We start from the raw sequence: 20,533 nt of genomic DNA, 5'->3' as shown, positions 1-20,533 counted from the left end.
AAACAAAGCCTGGAGCTGACTGTGGCTCAGATCATGAGCTCCTTATTGTATAATTCAGACTTAAATTGAAGAAAGTAGAGAAAACCACTAGGCCATTCGTGTATGAATGATAATCATATCCCTTATGATTATACAGTGGAAGTAACAAATAGATTCAAGGGATTAGATCTGATAGAGTGCCTGAAGAACTATGGATAAAGTAAACTGTACAGGCAGTGATGACCAAAACCATCCCAAAGAAAAATGCAACAAGGCAAAATGGTTGTCTGAGGAGACCTTAAAAATAGCTGAGAAAAGAAGAGAAGACAAAAGGAGAGATACAGCCAACTGAATGCAGGGTTCCAAAGAATAGCAAGGAGAGAAAAGAAAGCCTTCTTAAGTGAACAATGAAAAGAAACAGAGGAAAAGAGTAGCATGGGAAAGACTAGAGATCTCTTCAAGAAAATTAGAGATACCAAGGGAACATTTCATGCAAAGATGGGCTCAATAAAGGATAGTAACGGTAAGGACCTAACAGAAGCAGAAGAGATTAAGAAGAGGTGGCAAGAATACACAGAAGAACTGAACAAAAAATGCCTTAATAACCCAGATAAGCACGATGGTGTGGTCACTAACCTAGATATTTTAACTGCTAAGTTGAAAAGAATGTACAAGGAATGCCTAATGTAAATTAAGGTATAAAAACATAATACACACCAAGCAATCCACTGCTAACCAGAACTGCCACATCCCCTCCACCTGCATCTGCCTGCCTATCCCCATGCCTCCCTTCTGAGGTGACCACTGCCCCAAACTTCCCTTCTAATTTTCTCGATAGTTTTATTTCTTGTACTGCTTCATTTCTTACTTTTGTGTTTCTAGACATGATTCCATCATAACCTCTATGCAGCTTGTGAGCTGCAGGTGCCAGTTAGTGACCAGGGAGGTCCACTATCCCTCAGATCATTCCCATGTTTCTGCTGCTGCAAAGAGTGTTGTTCAGACCATTTTCACGCATGCTTCCTGGAACACTTTGCAAGAGCATCCCTAGGTCAGGTGTATCAAGGGCTACATGATCCATGACACCATGTGACTTCTAAGCATGTGAACTTATGTCATCTGGTCCCATAACTTCATGGCAAATAGAAGGGGAAAAGGTGGAAGCAGTGATAGATTTTCTTTTCTTGGGCTCGAAAACCACTGTGGATGGTGTCTGTGGCCATGACATTTGAAGATGATGGCTTCTGGGCAGGAAAGCTGTGTCAAACCTGAGTGCTAAGTTGCTTCAGTTGTGTCTGATTCTGTGTGACCCCATGAACTATAGCCTGCCAGGCTCCCCTGTCCATGGAATTCTCCAGGCAGGAATACTGGAGTGGGTTTTCATGCCCTTCTCCAGGGGATCTTCCCAACCCAGGGATCTAACCTGTGTCTCTTCTGTCTCCTGTATTGGCAGATGGGTTCTTTACCACGAGCACAACCTGTTAAAAAGCAAAGACATCACTTTGCCGACAAAGGTCCATATAGTCAAGACTATGTTTTTTTTTTTTCCAGTAGTCATGTATGGATGTGAGAGCTGGACAATAAAGAAGGCAGAGCACTGAAGAACTGATGCTTTCAAACTGTGGTGCTGGAGAAGACTCTTGAGATTCCCTTGAAAAGTAAGGCAATCAAACCAGCCAACCTTAAAGGAAATCAACCCTGAATGTTCAATGGAAGGACTAATGCTGAAACTGAAGCTCCAATATTTAGGGTGCCTAATGCGAACAGTTGACTCATTGGAAAAGACACTGATGCTGGGAAAGATTGAAGGCAGAAGGAGAAGAGGGTGACAGAGGATGAGATACTTGGATGGCATCACCGATCAATGGACATGAACCTGGGCAAACTCTGGGAGATGGTGAGGGACAGAGAAGCCTGGTGCTGCAGTCCATGGCGTCGGGAAGAGTTGGACATGACTTAGCAACTGAACAGCAACAAAAACTCTTATCAGCTGTCCAAGTGGTCCTGTCCGTTTGCAACACTAAGTACTAATGGACTTTTTAATGTTTACCATCTAACAGGCACAAAATGGTCGTCAATCCTGGTCCCAATGTGCATTTCTCTGATTATGAATGAAGTAGAGAATCTCTTTATGTTTATTCATCAAACTGGTATCTTCTTTTGTAAAATGCCTACTCGTGTACTTACTCTTCTTTTGTGGTTTCTTTCTCTCTTTGTCTGTGGGAATGTATATGTGTCCTAGTTAATGATCCATCTAAAGTTTTATGTATCACAATGATTTTTCCTTCTCTTTGGGCTATGTTTTCACACTATTTGTCGAATTTTTCTTATAAACAGATACTTTAAAATTATCAGTCTTTTATTTTGGAATTAGCACTTTTTTTGACTTTAAAATCTGTCTTTGCCCTAGAAAGATCAGAAGGCTAGTTGCCATTTTTAAAGTTCTACCTTTCATATTTACATATTAGGTCATGTGGAACTCATTTTTGCATGTGGTAGGGGCTAAGGATAAAATTTGTTTTTCCCATATAGATATTAATCATCCCGGGACAGTTAACTAGGCTTTATGGTTCCTACATGTAATTTGAACTGTGGTGCACAGATTGATGCTGTCTGTGAATGGTTTGCTCTGTCTGAGCGGAAACCAGGACAGAAACTGAGAGGAAGTAGAGTTTCCTCAACTCAGGAACAGGACTTCTCAGGCCCACACCCTCTCTGTTATTTTTCATCCCTTCCTTAGAAAATGTTAAGTTTCTCCACTACTAAGTCTAAGCCATGGACAGCCAGAAAACAGTCACTTCTACTGTTGAACAGAAAGAGTTCCAGGTAAGGCTGACCACACAGGCTCCCCTATTCTGGGGGTAAACCATGGGCCTCTCCAACCTCATATCCCCAGGCTGTGATGCAGCTGGCATCCAGCCTGCTAAGGGACCCTCCACCTGCATGCCTGCTCTGCTTCTCCAGGGCCAAGAATTCCAATCTTTCCTGGGGTGGGGAAACCACTCTTGTCTGGGCACCAGCCTCAGATTCCCCTGGGGATTTGCCTTTGGCCTCAAAAAGCTTGACTTTTTGGTTGTTGATATGAGCATTGGCATTTTATTTTAACTCCAAGCTGCACACTCACACTTTTCATTATTTCTTTGTTTTCTTCTTTCATGATATATGACCACTTTAAGACTTACTGATGTTGCCTCAATGAGAAAAGGTTTAGAATAGAAGAAAGACCGGGAATGAAACATCAATCTCCCTACATTCTCTGAAGGAAGTTTTATTTGATTGAACATGTTTATCTGAAGGGACCTATTATTGATCTATGAAACGCCAAGAACAAGAACTAAAATGTAGGGAATTCCCTGGTGGTCCAGTGGTTAGGACTTAGTGCTTTCATTGCTCTTGGCCTAGGTTCATTCTCTGGTTGAGGAACTAATTCCACAAGGCCGTGGTACAGGCAAAAAAAGAAGAAGAAGCACTAAGACGTGGCCAAAGAGACAGTCGTTACATGGATTCAAAGCAGAACCGGGGAAGGTTGAGTAAGGCCGGGTAGATTAGGGGTCAGACTGTGTGTGGCCAAGCAGAACAGGTGACAGGAGGCTGAGCCCAGGTAAAACGGGGGGTAGTTCCCTGAGGCCCAGGTAGCACACGACACAGGCTGTGTGAGGCCAAGTAGAATGTGGATGAGTTATGTGGGCTCCAGGCAGATGTGGGGACAGGCTCTAAAGGCCCGGGTAAAGCAGGACCCGCCATGTGATGCCAGGTAACCAGCTGCAGGGGCAGAAGGAGGGGCTGCTGGGGAAGATGAAGGAAGCTGAGGGAGGTGGCAAGGTAACTTGAAGATCAGGAGCCAACTGTGCACTGAGGGAGGGTCTGTGCAGAGACCACAGAATGTGAGAAAATACAGCCGGTGGCCCTTTCAGCTGGAACTAGCACTGTGTGGCAGGTTGGGACAACCAAGGAAAAGCTGAGTTGAGAAGAACCTTGAGGAAGGTTTAGGGTCAGGTTCCTGGAAGCCACCCAGGGGTGGAGAGACGTTTCCCTGGATACAAGAAGGCCACCTCCCAGGACCTGGGTCTACAGCTCTGCAGCTGAGGACTTGTTGGGTGCAAAGGGCCCCAACTCAAGGGTAAGGGTACTGAGAGGATGACAGCCAGCTCTTTCTCCTCCAAGCTGGTCTCAGGGAGGCAGCCCACGGACCTCAGGGCAGAGAAGGGCTTGCACAAGTCTCCCCAGGGCATGTTTAACCTCCGTGTTTCTCAGAGAGTAGACGATGGGGTTCAGAGTGGGGCTCAGCATCGTGTAGAGCACTGCGGACACCTTGCTTCTCTCAGGGCTGTAGCTGGAGGCCGGGCTGATATAGGCACAGAACACTGCGGAGTAGTACACAGAGACCACCAGGAGGTGGGAGGAGCAGGTTGAGAAGGCCCGCCGCCTCCCTGCAGCCGAGCGCATGCGCAGGATGCTGGCGACAATGCAGCCATAGGACACCAGGGTGAGCAGGAAGTTGAGGACTCCATAGAAGGCATCAGCTAACACAGTCATGATGCTATTCACGAGTGTGGGGCTGCAGGAGAGCAGCAGGAGTGGGGGGATCTCGCAGAAGAAGTGTGCGATAATATTGGGGCCACAGAAGGACAGCCGCGTCATCAGCCCAGCGTGCAGCGACCCGTTGAGGGCACAGACGGCCCACACGCCCAAGGCCAGCGACCGGCACAGCCGCGGGCTCATCCGCGAGCTGTAGTGCAGCGGGCGGCAGATGGCCACGTAGCGGTCATAGGCCATGGCTGTCAGCAGCAGCAGCTCGGAAGATGCGGACCAGGTGAGGAAGAACAGTTGGGCCATGCACCCCGGGAAGGAGATGGTGTTTTCCTCGAAGGCCAGGCCCACCAGTGCCTTGGGCAGCACAGATGAGGTGCAGACAATATCCATGGCAGCTAGATTGCAGAGGAAAAAGTACATGGGGCTTTGGAGGCTGGCGCTGTGGCTGACCACGGCGGTGATCACAGCGTTGCCGCGAGCGCCACGGTGTAGAGGGAGAAGAAGCAGCGGAAAAGGGGCAGCCGCAGGCGGGGCAGCTCCGAGAAGCCCTGAAGCACGAACTCTGTCATCAGGGTCTCGTTGGACCTTGTGGCCCAGCCGGGAGCAGCCCCAAGGCCTTGCTCCATGTGTGCACAGACCTGTGACAGAGATTACACGACGCTGGTGCCAGACTCTACCCAGGTGACCGTCTCAGAAGGCAGCCTGGTCTTGGAAAGGAGGGCTGATCCGACTCCTTCACAGGAGTCCGTTTATTCCTTAACTTCCAAGCCCAACACTCTCCCGAAAGCCATATACCCTTCATTAACTTCTCCTTTCATTTTGCACTCCGAGAAACACTGTCCTCTAGCGTTTCTAGCCCATCGCCATCCTCACTTCCTTGACTGAGAGCCACTTACAGCCTGAGCCCGTCCCCACGCGAGGCTGAGCCCCTCCCCGGCCGCTCTCCCTCTCGCAGCCCCGTCTCTGTGAAGGGCATCCTGCTGCTCTTCAGCTGTTCCCCTGGGTTCCTGTTTCCACCTTTTCTGAACTTGTGCCCCGTGCACTCCAGGATTACTTCTGTGGCTGATCCTGCCGTCAGTCTGACGTCACTCATATCTACCCCCCAACCCCAGAACCATGAACCGCAATTCTGCCTCAAACTACAGGCTTCCAAACTCAACATTCAAACCTGAACTGTTGGCCTTTGCCCCAGATGTGCTCATCATGTAGTTTTCCAGCAGCACAAGGTAACTCGCCCACACTCCCAGTTACCCAGCCACCCAAAATCCTGGGTTTAGGCTTTGTGGCAACAGGACCTCACTTGGACCACATCAAGCTTTAGTTCATGGTCATGGGAGGTTCTCAGAATGCATTTGTTCCATGAGCCTTTGATGGTCTTCTTACCTCTCAACCTCTGGTTCCCAAGGCCTACAGACAAAGCTTCCTGCATGATGTTCACAGATGCTCCATCTCTCACTCACAGACATGTACCTAACTTCAAGCTTTTTGTCACCACCTGGATGTCCAGTTTCTCCTTCCAACACCCTCCTATATGTTCCCAACTGGGTTCATGGTGATGCCCTGTGGCAAAAACCTGATCCTGGCATTTCATTCCCCTCTGTGAAGCTCACTAAGACTTAGCAGAATGCTCAGGTGAGAAATAACAGAAAAATAACCAAACTGATCACATGGACCACAGCCTTGTCTAACTCAATGAAATTATGAGCCATGCCTTGTAGGGCCATGCAAGATGGATAGGTCATGGTGGAAAGTTATGACAAAACATGGTCGACTGGAAAAGGGAATGAAAAACCACTTCAGTATTCTTGCCTTAGGAACCCCATAAACAGTGTGAAAAGGCAAAAAGATAGGACACTCAAATCTGAACTCCCCAGATCAGTAGGTGCCCAACATACTACTGGAGAAGAGTGGAGAAATAACTCCAGAAAGGGTGAAAAGATAGAGCCAAAACAAAAACAACGCCCAGTTGTGGATGTGACTGGTGACAGAAGTAAAGTCTGATATTGTACAGAACAATATTGCGTAGGAACCTGGAATGTTAGGTCCATGCTGCTGCTAAGTCGCTTCAGTCGTGTCCAACTCTGTGCTACCCCATAGACGGCAGCCTACCAGGCTCTGCTGTCCCTGGGATTCTCCAGGCAAGAACACCGGAGTGGGCTGCCATTTCCTTCTCTAATGCATGAAAGTGAAAAGTGAAAGTGAAGTCGCTCAGTCGTGTCTGACCCTCAGCGACCCCATGGACTGCAGCCTACCAGGCTCCTCCATCCATGGGATTTTCCAGGCAAGAGTACTGGAGTGGGGTGCCATCGTCTTCAAGGTAAATTGGAAGTAGTCAAACAGATGTTAAGAGTGAACATCAACATTTTAGGAATCAGTGAACTAAAATGGACTGAAATGGGTGACTTTAACTCAGATGACCATTATATCTACTACTGTGGGCAAGAATCCCGTACAAGAAATGGAGTAGGCCTCAGAGTCAACAAAAGAGTTGGAAATGCAGCACTTGGGTGCAATGTCAAAAACGACAGAATGATCTCTGTTCGTTTCCAAGGCAAATATTTCAGTATCACAGTAATCCAAGTCTATCCAAGTAATCCACCAACCACTAATGCCAAAGAAGTGAAGATGAAAGGTTCTATGAGGACTTACAAGACCTTCTAGAACTAACACCAAGAAAAGATGTCCTGTTCCTCATAGAGGACTGCAATGCAAAAGTAGGAAGTCAAGCATAACTGGAGTAACAGGCAAGTTTGGCCTTGGAGTACAAAATTAAGTGGGACAAAGGCTAACAGAGTTTTGCCAAGAGAACGCACTGGTTATAGCAAACACCCTCTTCCAACAACACAAGAGACACGCAGACATCACCAGATGGTCAACACTGAAATCAGATTGATTCTATTCTTTGCAGCCAAAATGGAGAAGCTCTATACAGTCAGCAAAAACAAGACGGAGCTGACTGTGGCTCAGATCATGAACACCTTATTACAAAATTCAGACTTAAATTGAAGAAAGTAGGGAAAACCACTAGACCACTAGGGTATGACCTAAATCAAATCCCTTAAAATTATACACTGAAAGTGACAAATAGATACAAGTGATTTGATCTGATAGACAGAGCGCCTGAAGAACTATGGACAGCAGTTGGTGACACTGTACAGAGGCAGTGATCAAGACCATCCCCAAGAAAAAGAAATGCAAAAAGGCAAAATGGTTGTCTGAGGAGGCCTTACAAATAGCTGAGAAACTAAAGGCAAAGGAGAAAAGGAAAGATATACCCATCTGAATGCAGAGTTCCAAAGAATAGCAAGGAGAGATAAGAAAGCCTTCCTCAGTGATCAATACCAAAAAAATAGGAAACAACAGAATTGGAAAGACTAGAGATCTCTTCAAGAAAATTAGAGATACTAAGGGAACATATCATGCAATAATGGGCACAATAAAGGATAGGAATGGTATGGACCTAACAGAAGCAGAAGATAGTAAGAAGAGGTGGCAAGTATACACAGAAGAACTACACAAAAAAATCTTAATGACCCAGATAACCACGATGGTGTGATCACTTATCTAGAGCCAGACATCTTGCAATGCAAAGTCAAGTCGGCCTTAGAAAGTATCTCTATGAGTAAAGCTAGTGGAGGTGATGGAATTCAAGCTGAGCTAATTCAAATCCTAAAAGATGATGCTATGAAAGTGCTGCACTCGTTATTCCAGCAAATTTGGAAAACTCAGCAGTGGCCACAGGACTGGAAAAGATCAGTTTTCATTTCAATCCGAAAGAAAAGCAATGCCAAAGAATGCTCATACTACTACACAATTGCACTCATCTCGCACGCTAGCAAAATAATGCTCAATATTCTCCAAGCAAGACTTCAACAGTATGTGAACCGAGAACTTCCAAATGTTCAAGCTGGATTTAGAAAAGACAGAGGAACCAGAGATCAAATTGCCAACATCCATTGGATCTTAGAAAAAGCAAGAGAGTTCCAGAAAAACATCACCTTCTGCTTTATTGACCATGCCAAAGCCTTTGACTGTGTGGCTCACAACAAAGTATGGAAAACTCTTCAAGAGATGGGAATACCAGACCACCTGACCTGCCTCCTGAGAAATCTGTATGCAGATCAAGAAGCAACATTTAGAACCAGTCTGTTGTTCCATGTTCAGGGTCTTTTCCAAGAGTCAGTTCTTCACAGCAGGTAGTTAAAATATTGGAGCTTCAGTGTCAGCATCCGTCTTTCCAATGACTATTCAGGACTGATTTCCTTTAGGATTGAGTGGTTTGATCTCCTTGCAGTCCAAGGGACTCTCAAGAGTCTTCTCCAGCACCACAGTTCAAAAGCATCAATTCTTTGGCACTCAGCTTTCTTTATGGTTCAACGCTCACATCCATACATGACTACTGGAAAAACCATAGCTTTGACCAGACAGACCTTTGTTGGCAAACTAATATCTCTGCTTTTTAATATGCTGAACAAGACCCTGAACATGGAACAACAGACTGGTTCCAAATTGGGAAAGGAGTACGTCAAGGCTGTATATTGTCACCTTGCTTATTTAACTTATATGCAGAGTACATCACACAAAATGCCAATCTGGATGAAGCACAAGCTGGAATCAAGATTGCTGGGAGAAATATCAATAACTTCAGATATGCAGATGACACCACCCTTATGGCAGAGAGCGAAGAGGAACTGAAGAACCTTTTGATGAAAGTGAAAGAAAAGAGTGAAAAAGCTGCTTAAAATTCAGCATTCAGTAAACGAAGATCATGGCATCCAGTGCCATCACTTCACGGCAAATAGATGGGGAAACAGCAGAAACAGTGACAGGCTTTATTTTGGGGGCTCCTAAATCACTGCGATGGCACCCCACTCCAGTACTCTTGCGTGGAAAATCCCATGGATGGAGGAGCCTGGTGGGCTGCAGTCCATGGGGTCGCTAAGAGTCAGACACGACTGAGCGACTTCACTTTCACTTTTCACTTTCATGCATTGGAGAAGGAAATGGCAACCCACTCCAGAATTCTTGCCTGGAGAATCCCAGGGATGGGGGAGCCTGGTGGGCTGATGTCTATGGGGTCGCACAGAGTCGGACACAACTGAAGCGACTTAGCAGCAGCAGCAGCAAATCACTGCAGATGGTAATTGCAGCCATGAAATTAAAAGACTCTTGCTCTTTGGAAGAAAAGCTATGTCCAACCTAGACAGCATATTAAAAAGCAGTCATGTATGGATGTGAGAGTTGGACCATAAAGAAAGCTGAGTGCCAAAGAATTGATGCTTTTGAACTATGGTGCTGGAGAAGACTCTTGAGAGTCCCTTGGACTGCAAGGAGATCAAACCACTCAATCCTAAAGGAAATCAGTCCTGAATAGTCATTGGAAGGGCTGATGCTGACGCTGAAGCTCCAATATTTTGGCCACCTGATGTGAAGAACTGACTCTTGGAAAAGATCCTGAAGCTGGGAACAATTGAAGGCAAGAAGAGAAGGGGGCGACAGAGGATGAGATGGTTGGATGGCATCACTGACTAGATGGACATGAGTTTGAGCAAGCTCCAGGAGTTGGTGATGCTACAGGGAAGCCTGGCATGCTGCAGTCCGTAGGGTCACAAAGAGTCTGACTCAACTGTGTGACTCAACTGAACAGGTGAGCCAATGCTCCTTACCTCCTGAGACGGCCCCATGACCCCTCTTGTGGGTTTTCTCACTGAGTCATCAGCACCCACAGTACCCACCCCAACCCTCAACTGGTGATCCCTGGAGGTGCCAGTTCTTCACACAGCTTCTTCCCTGGACATACCCTCTGGTTTCCGCCTCCTCCTGCACTGCCCACAGCAGAAAGACCTTCATCCTCCGGGGCGCGTCACAGCAGGACCTACTCAGGAAGCCCTTCCCTTCCTCATGATCACCTCAAGAAAACCCATCTCCTCCCCACTTTCCTCCCACGAGCTTGTGCTGTTCAGTTCCCATGACAGCCCTCAAAAGCTTCCACTGTCTTCCATGTACTGACTCTTTTCTCTAAAGGCTTTTCCACAATAGGATCGGCAATCCATTTTTCTTCCTATCTCAATGCTGATCTCTGAGATCAACAGAGAGTGTTTCTCAATCAAGGTTCAAACAATAAATGAATGAATGACTTTCATGACCAGACTGGGCTCTTCACTGACCCCAAACTCTTCCTTTACCAGCCAGGAATTTAAATAGAAACTGTTTCCACCAAGGCCATCAGGGGCTCTGATATCACTGAAACTGGGGGAGGAGTGGTGCTCGGCAGATCCCTGGCAGCATCGGGCAGCCACGCCGTGGTGGCTTCCGTCCAGAATCAGGACTCTGTTGCTGCTGCATCACTGCCACTCCCACGGGCTCTCACCCAAGCTGAAGGTGTGCCAAGGCCAACTCCAGTGCATACAGATAGTACGTCTATCTGACTGTGCTTCCTTGCTGTCATAGAAATGGAAAACTGCTTCCACTTCATCACCAATTGAAAATCTTACACTAACGCCTCTCATTAGTGAAATCAAAGTCACAACAAGAACCAGCCTAAGGAGCTCTAGGAAACCCAGGTTTTGCATCACAGTCAATTCGGTCAGGCAGTAACACACAAGTGGGTGGTGGGTTCTGCTCCCAACAACAGAGCAGTGATCACACTGGCCATTCTTCAGCTAATAAACATCACCTGTAGTCAAATGTTAAACCCACCACTTGAAGACTTCAAAGAGTGTTCAGAAGGAGGCAGGTGTCAGGTCAAAAGACCAAAAGGATCTTTCTGAAGATTTCTGCTTCGTGGCTTTTCACCTAAGGCTGCTCACAAGCCTGTACAGATGTGGGTCTGGTAAAAGACAAGCTGAAATCTGAAATTTTATAGGATTTGTTTTGATGGAGAATATTCACCTCACATTTATCCACAATAGCACAAATCTGGAACATCAATGAAAAAATGCGTTAACAAATTGAGGTATATTCATAAAACTGGAACATTGCCACAGAAGAGACTGAACTAAATACACAATAACATTGATCACAGAATAAAAGGAAGTGAAAATAGGCTGGTCACCAAGACAGTACATTACATGACTCCATTTATGTGATTTTGGAACAGGCAAAACTGATCTCTGACAGGAAAAAATTAGATCAGTGCTTGCTTTTGAGGGCCTGAGTGCAGCTGACCAAGAAGGAGCATGGCAGGAATTCTGAGTCAAAAAAGTGTCCTGCATTTGACAGAGGTGGGCTACTTAGCATTGTACTTGTCAAAACATCTGTCACATGGCTCGTCTATGATATGCATACGTTTCATTCGGTAACTCAGTGGTAGAGAATCCACCTGCCAATGCAGGAGACACTGTTCTATCCCTAGGTGGGGAAGATCCCTTGGAGAAGGAAATGGCAACCCACTCCAGTATTCTTGCCTGGTAAATCCCATGGACCGAGGAGCCTGGTGGGCTACAGTCCATGGGGTTGCAAAGAGTCAGATACAACTTAGCAACTAAACAGCAAATTTCCCTTAAAAACTGCACACAAGTCTTCTGCTTGCTTTTAATTATGGCATAGGTCATCCACCCCGAGGCCTGTGTGTCTCAGGCCTCAGCAAGGGGTGATGAGAGCCACTGCTGAGAAGGGGAAGACAAATGGCTGTGTGGTGCGATGTCAAGCCTGGAGACCTCAGACACTATGCCTCTGGGGCAGCTCTATCACAGGGTAATTTGGGAATCTTTCACTGATGTGCGTGTCAGGGAAGCCATCGCCACTCTTCTGTGATCCATGTCTTAATGGATAGATGGACACAGGAATGAGTGTGTGTGTGTGTGTACACAGAACACCCTTTCTGCCTCTGTCCTCTGAGACCAACTGAAGCAAGAAGAGAAGAGTAGCTGCTGCTGCTGCTAAGTCGCTTCAGTCGTGTCCGACTCTGTGTGACCCCATAGACGGCAGCCCACCAGCCTCCCCCGTCCCTGGGATTCTCCGGGCAAGAACACTGGAGTGGGTTGCCATTTCCTTCTCCAATGCTTGAAAGTGAAAAGTATGAGCATCCAAACTTTTGTCCCTAAAGATCAGTCTCCAGTAAAAAGAGCCAGGGCTGATTCCCTGAGTGGGGCAAGGAAAGCACAAGATGAGCTCAGAATACCTTCTTTTGTGCCAAAATGTGAGAAATTGTTCAAAGAATGACGACAAAACATCAAAAGGAGATGGAGTCAGCCTGACAGGGTTCCAGCTGGTGAAGTCTGAACCCACTGAGAACGAAAATACATAATGTTAAGAAAGGACTAAACTCCACTGAGAAAGATTTGTGAGTCTACATTTACATTAAATTTGAGAGAAGGGACAATATGGTCTTAAAGTATATACAGCTAGTGAATTTCATAGGAAAAGGGACTCCCAAACCACCAGTCACTATAAAAATCGCTGGGTGAGTGAAAGTTGGGCCAGAGGCAGGGCTTCTACCTAGTCCCTACTTAGATTATTTTCCCCACATTTTATTTGCTAGTCAGAGAGGCAAAGAACAGTGAGCTCACTTTACCACCTTCACCAAGGGTAATAGGCAGTCCTGCTGGTGGGGGGCAAGCTTCTGCCCTGAAGTATATGCAGCAGCGTGCCTGGTTCTTCCAGTGTCTTGTGGAAATTACACCAGCGATGCCAGGGATGAACTGGGAACCTCATCCCAGTAGACACTGGCCACCCCTGCCTGGACCTGGCCTGTGAGGTTGTCTTGCCTGGGCTAATCCACCTGCCAAAATCCATGTATTCTCTGTATAATATTTTATATACACAGCTTAGATTAAATGATAAGATTAGAAAGACTCATTTAAAAAAATCAAGAATTGGTCTGATTCCTGTCCATTGTCCTGAACAGAGACTATTTTAATGCCTGTCTTCCTGCTGGCAGGAGAGGTAAGTGTTTTCATCCCTGTATTTCAGGTATGGGAACTAACATCCAGAGGGGATGAATCATGGGCTCCCCAGCCCCAACACACAGAGGACCAGGCAATTCTCTGGATGCACGCTGAGGGCCCTTCCCACCCATCCAAGCTGGTGGGAGTAGAGCTTGGGCTCTGAATGTCCATCCAGAGAAAGCCAAGAGTTAAGCTGCTGGGGCTGCCCCATGCAAGAGAGGACGCCACTGTCTGGAAATGAAGTGGTACTTTCACGGGAGCTTGGGGCAGCCTTGCATCAGCCCACAGGCATTGAGCAGGAGAATGATCCTACAGGGCTGACCACCCACCTGAGAGCTGAGATCCAGCAGAACATGGCTGCTCTGGGCCCAAGTTCTGTTCATTTGAGCTGCCCCAGGGCCCATCAGCCCCAAGCTTTGTGCACCACCCGAGAGTCCAGCCCTCTTATCACTGTCTTGGCCCCTCTGAACTTTCTCTCCTGGTTTTTGCTCTAACTTGAAGGTCAAATGATGTGAATGCTTATTCAGGTGACCTCTTATCATCCAGGGGCTTGGCAAGCTCTGGTGTGACTGGGTCAGTATTTTTCTTTCCATGAGAGGCAGGGTCAGGGACTGTTGACAAAGGGTCAAAGGCTGTTGCTGCAACTGTTTCTCAGGGTTCTCTGGAGGCCATGGCTGAATGAGAGGACCCCTAAGTCTTGCCTAGTCATGGATTTAGATATTAGATTCTGCAAAGTTTGTCTCATTTCAAAAGTAGATATATTGCATTACAGACGAGTAAGAAAACCAGGTTTTGAACATGGGTAAAAATAACTTGTATGAATGAAAATAGTCATTAAAAAGGATTGATATTATTCTTTTATATAATGGAGCATAAGACCAAACTTTTCTACCATATTCTTATCTTTGATCAGTAATTTCCCCAAAAAACTTGAAGAAGTGCTAGTTCACTTAGAATACAGTGCCAGAACTCCACACTGAGTTCTAAGAACTGTGACAAAACTCCATTTGTAGTGAGAAGTAAATATCTCTTCTCTTAATAACTCATGATAGAACTGCCATACTTACCTCCCCTTTGTTGGCTCCCAGCAGCCTCCGTGGATGTTCTGGACAGCGGCTCCAAAGTTAGCACATTGTAAGTAAGTAAGACCAGGGATGCTCTGTCCTGCGAGAAGCCAGTCTGCAGTGTCCTCCTGACTGCACCTCTGGGCTGAGGCTTGACTGGCCTTCAAGCAAACCTCTGTGTTTCCACGATCAAGGCAGGTGTTTATCCTGGGGACCCTGGGGAGGCAAAGTGGAAGAGAAAGCTCTCAGGGACAATTAAATGTGGCTCGAGGGTTCCTGACTAAAGCTCCCTACCAAATAGGTGTTGAGGAGAGACGTAGGTAGCCAGAGCCTCCCTCCACAAGGGCAAGCACAGCCCTTCCATGAAGACCATCCCTTCTGACCTTCCACTCCCCACATTCACCTGCAACATGTTGGCATCACAACCTCACTCTGGCCTGTGTGGAAGCTCCTGTTCAGACCAGTTCAACTGAGGCTCTTTTGTCTTAATTGTGCCTCCTACTAATAATACCTCAGTTAAACTCATTCATGATAATATGGATCTATCCCTAGAGTATTTTTGAATGTTTTATGTGTATAACTACCCTTCCTACATAAGCAAGTTAATAAATTGCCAAAATTTCTGAAAAAAATGTTCCTTTAGCACTTCAATTTACCCCATAATGGTCTTCAGTATGATTGTGTTTTGATTAAATTTACATATTATTCATCATTCTTTCCACTTAGTGAGGATTTTATTCCTTTTTCATTTATTTTTAACTTAAACCATTTATTGAGATGAAATTCCCACAACTTAAAATAACCGCCTTAAAGTGAGCCATTGAGTGGCGCTTAAGTGAAGATTTTAGACCCACCTTATTGAGATATATAGTTGGTCCAGGAACCATGTGGGAGTTACTCTGAATATAATTTACAGTCAGCCTCCATATCAGCATCTGTGGACTCAACCAACCATGGATCATTAGCAAGGATTGTAATGTTTGCTACTAAAAAAATGTCTGGGTGTAACTGGCCCACACAGGTCAAATTCATGTTGCTCAAAGGTGAACTGCAATTAGCACTAAAAGTCGCAGGTTGCCATGTTGATGACTGTCCACTGCGCTTGGGAGAGAACAGCCGCGACATTCCTGGGTGTCGTCTTGTGTCCTTGGCTTCTGTTTCACCCCCAGCCCCTTGCTTCCTGCCCCAGCGCCACTGCATTTACATCTAAATTCTATTAGTAAATAGAATTTACTATTTACTTCCTCTAGGATTCCCCATAAATAGAATCATGTAATACCTCCAGCTTTAAAAAAATAAATAAATAAAACATCTGTGAGATTTATCCATGTTTTTTGAAATGTTAGGAGTGTGTTCATATTTCTTGACAGTAGAGTTTCATTGTATGGACAAACTATGATTTTCAGAAAAGATCGATTTGCCTATTGATAAACAGTGTATTGCCCCTAGTTTTAAACCTTATATGAACAGTTACTATGAATGTTTTTAGGCAGTCTTTTTATTGGTGCAAATATATGCTTTTATTTACCTTGAGTGCACACTTAGAAAGAAGTTGCTGGGTCATAAGGCAGTGAGCTCCTAAACTGTCTTCCAAACTGACTGTTCCATTCTAGAATCCTTTGCCTTTCCCTGACAAATAATGATGCCAAGCACTTTTCTTGTTCTTATTGAATATATATATATATATATAATCTAGGAAGTGTCTGTACAAATGTAATTTTTCTGTAGGCGGAGCGGGGCTTGCCTTATTATTGAAATGTGGAAGGCTTTTATGGTCTCAGGAAAGAAGTCCTTTGTCAAATATGGACTATGAAAAAGTGTCACTGTATTGTACATGGACATACAATCTGTTTCTTCAACTCTATGCCTTGACTTTTCATTTTCTTAAAGACTTCTTCCAAAGAGCAAAAGTCTTTGTGTTTGATGAACTCTAATTTAGCCTTGATCTGTTTTCTTTTAATAGTTCTGTCCTTTTCATGACATTACTTGCTGACAAAGGTCCGTCTAGTCAAAGCTATGGTTTTTCCAGTAGTCATGTATGGATGTGGACCATAAAGAAGGCTGAGTGCTGAAGAATTGATGCTTCTGAACTGTGGTGCTGGAGAAGACTCTTGAGTGTCCCTTGGACTGAAAGGAGATCAAACCAGTCAATCCTAAAGCAAATCAGTCCTGAATATTCATTGGAAGGACTGGTGCTGAAGCTAAAGCTCCAATCTTTTGGCCACCTGGTGCAAAGAATGACTCACTGGAAAAATACCCTGATGCTGGGCAAGATTGAAGGCAGGAGGAGAAGGGGACAACAGAGGATGAGATGGTTGGATGGCATCACTGACTCCATGGACATGAGTTTGAGCAAGCTCCAAGAGTTGGTGATGGACAGGGAAGCTTGGAGTTCTGCAGTCCATAAGGTCGCAAAGAGTCATGACTGAACGACTGAACTGAACTGTTTTCTTTTATAATTAGTGCTTTTGAGGCTTTAAGAAATAAGTCTTAGGTATGAAAATTTTCTTCTATCCTTACTTCCAGAAATGTTATGAATTTACAATTTCAGTCTTAGTTTAAGGTCCAAAATCTCTTTTTGAAAGTCTATTGAAGCATAATTTACACAGAATAAATTGCACAAATTTAATGCGCAGTTTGTAAGTTTTGACATAAATCTATTCCTGTGAAACCATAGTCAGTTGATGAACCCCTCTATCCCCCCAAATTCATGCTCTTTGTTGTATCTTTCTTCCACCCCAACCCCCACCTTCCCTTCCAGGGTAACCACTTATGTGCTTTTCATCACCACAGATACATTTGCTCGTCAGAGTTTTATAAAAATGGAACAAAACAATATGTGCTCTTTTTTGGTCTTCTGGTTTCTCTTACCAGAATTATTCTGAGGCCCATCCCATATCATAGTGCGTATCAATAATCCAGCCCTTTAAATGACAAGTAGGGACACATTGTATGGCTGCACCATGACTGATTAGGGTTAGCGTTCAAGTCAGGCTCCTCACACCAGCTCAAATGCAGAAAAGGCGCTTGGCAAGATCCAACACTTTCTCATGAAAAAAATAAACAAGGAATGGAAAGGAACTTTCCCAACCTGATAAAAAGCACCTAGGAAATCCACAGATCCCACCACACTTAGTGAAAATCTAGATGCTTTCCCCTTAAAATCAGAACATGTCAAGGATGCCCACTCATGCCACTTCTGACCAACATCATACTAGACTCTGTAGACAAGGCAATTGAGCAAATTAAAAATGCACACAGATTGGATCATCTCTTTTCCAAGATGGGTTTCCCTGGTGACTCAGATGGCAAAGAATCTGCCTGCAATGCAGGAGACCTCGGTTTGATCCCTGAGTTGGGAAAATCCCCTGGAGAAGGGAATGGCAACCCACTTCTGTATTCTTACCTGGAGAATTCCCTGGATAGAGGAGCATAGCAGGCTACAGTCCATGGGGTCGCAAAGAGTCAGACATGACTGAGCAACTACACTATATACAGTTGATACAGCTTCCCAAGATACCTTAAAAGCAGAGAGGATCTGGAAGAGTTAAATGCACTTCTTGTTTAACCCGCAGGCTTGGGACAAAACAACCACTTCTGCTTAGTAAATGAGCAGAGGGTCAGAGGAAACCCTCAAACCAGAAACAGAAACACATAACGAGGTGCAGACTGGAGTGGGGTCTGCCTCTGGTTACTGCAAGGAAGTCATTTATTTGTCGGGCTGCAGGGAAAGCTGATGCTGTCTTAGCCCACGTCCCCTACTATTAATTGTCTCCAGATGTTAGCTAAATTGAATTGTTGGGCATCTTCAAAAAGTTAAATAAGCGTGAAACATCTAGTGAATAAGTTTGAGGCAAGTTTAAGAGAAAAGGTCAAGTGTGAGGACGAATTCCAGGGCCCTCAGCTCTGAGCTGTAAGTGCTTCTCTCTGCCTTCAAAGGCTTCACTTTGTGACAGGGTATGTGCAAAGTATCTCTATCATGTTATTACAACTTTAAACTTGGAAAATTACTTTTTGCCCCTACCAATGCATATGCCGCTACAGTTAATGTTTGAAATTTGAGTTTAGAATCTGATTGCTACACTAGTGTCTTCTCCATGTTATAATACTTTTGAAGATACAGTGACTTTTATAAATACGTGATTGACTTAGTGGCACTTACTATGGTATTTAGTTATTTACCATTGCAATACAACCATATTCTAAACCCCATCTCTCCCTCTCCTCTGGCGGCCTGGAACCTTGCAAACACTGTGTGTATGTATTTTGCCACTTCGTTCCTCAGCACTTCTTCCAGACTGTTGCAGTCTGACTTTTACATCTATCATGTTTACTCAGATTTTAATTGTCTTAGAAATTAACCCTATGGTTAAACTCCATTAAATCCATGGTTTTATTGAATGCTGTCTCACTGGGTCTTTCTGTAGTACTCGGGGCTCTATATTCCTTTCTTTTGCATCAAAGGCCTAGCACCGTTTAGATGATACTGTTGTATCTTAGGTAATTCCTTTAAATTTTTTTAGTTGGCAAAAACTTCAAACAAGAAGTGGGGAAAATAGTATAATTAATCCTTGTTTACCTATCAGCCAGTTTCCATAATGGTTAATGTTTTGCTATTCTGAATGTAAAAAACCGCTGCTGTGAAAGTGCTGCACTCAATATGCCAGCAAATTTGGAAAACTCAGCAGTGGCCACAGGACTGGAAAAGTCAGTTTTCATTCCAATCCCAAAGAAAGGCAATGCCAAAGAACGCTCAAACTACCACACAATCGCACTCATCTCACACACTAGCAAAGTAATGCTCAAAATTCTCCAAGCGAGGCTTCAACGGTATGTGAACCAAGAAATTCCAAATGTACAAGCTGGATTTAGAAAAGGCAGAGGAACCAGAGATCAAATTGCCAACATCCATTGGATAATAGAAAAATAAAGAGAGTTCCAGATAAACATCTACTTCTGCTTTATTGTGGAGAAGGAAATGGCAACCCATTCCAGTATTCTTGCCTGGAGAATCCCACGTACTGTAGCCTGATGGGTTACAGTCCACAAGGTTGCAAAGAGTCAGACACAACTGAGCTACTTTTACTTCACCTTCTGCTTTATTGACTACACCAAAGCCTTTGATTATGCCAAATCAAAAGACTCTTGCTCCCTGGAAGAAAAGCTATGACAAACTTAGGCAGTATATTAAAAAGCAGAGACATTACTTTGCTGACTAAGGTCCATCTAGTCAAGCTGTGGTTTTTCCAGTAGTCATCCAGGGATGTGAGAGTTGGACCATAAAGAAAGCTGAGTGCTGAAGAACTGATGCTTTTAAACTGCAAAGAGATTAAACAAGTCAACCTTAAAGGAAATCAACCCTGAATGTTCATTGGAACAACTAATGCTGAAACTGAAGCTCCAATCCTTTGGCTACCTGATGTGAAGAACTGACTCACTGGAAAAGACCCTGATGCTGGGCAAGATTGAAGACAGGAGGAGAAGGGGACAACAGAGGATGAGATGGTTGGGTGGCATCACTGACTTGATGGACATGAGTTTGAGCAAGCTTGGGGAATGGGTGATGGACAGGGAAGCTTGATGTGCTACAGTCCATGGGGTCGCAAAGAGTCAAACATGACTGACTGACTGAACTGAACTGAACTGAAAGCCTTTGACTGTGTGGATCACAACAAACTGTGGAAAATTCTTCAAGAGATGGGAATAACAGACCACTTGATTTGCCTCCTGAGAAATCTGTATGCAAGTCAAAAAGCAACAGTTAGAACTGGACATGGAACAATGGACTCATTCCAAATTGGGAAAGGAGTACATCAAGTACATGTCACCTTGCTTATTTAACTTCTGTGCAGAATATATCATGTGAAATGCCAGTGTGGATGAAACACAAGCTGGAATCAAGATTGCCAGAAAAAATATCAATAACCCCAGATATGCAGATGACACCACCATCATGGCAGAAAGTGAAGAGGAACTGAAGAACCTCTTGATGAAAATGAAAGGGAAGAGTGAAAAAACAGGCTTAAAACTCAACATTCATAAAACTAAGACCATGGCATCTGGTCCCAT

The 20,533-nt window shown here is 44.8% G+C and overlaps 1 pseudogene; it reads right to left on the bottom strand.

Annotated features, from left to right (window-relative positions):
* Positions 1-375: 375 nt before the first annotated feature.
* Positions 376-5,142, bottom strand: LOC147344608 (olfactory receptor 13A1-like; annotated as a pseudogene).
* Positions 5,143-20,533: the final 15,391 nt, after the last annotated feature.

Source organism: Bos grunniens, chromosome 26 (genome assembly GCF_055505025.1).
Source record: "Bos grunniens cultivar Pamir isolate PY7600 chromosome 26, Bosgru_T2T1.0, whole genome shotgun sequence".
Taxonomy (NCBI): domain Eukaryota; kingdom Metazoa; phylum Chordata; class Mammalia; order Artiodactyla; family Bovidae; genus Bos; species Bos grunniens.
Note: the sequence above shows the minus strand (reverse complement) of the source record. Positions and strands in the feature narration are given on the sequence as shown.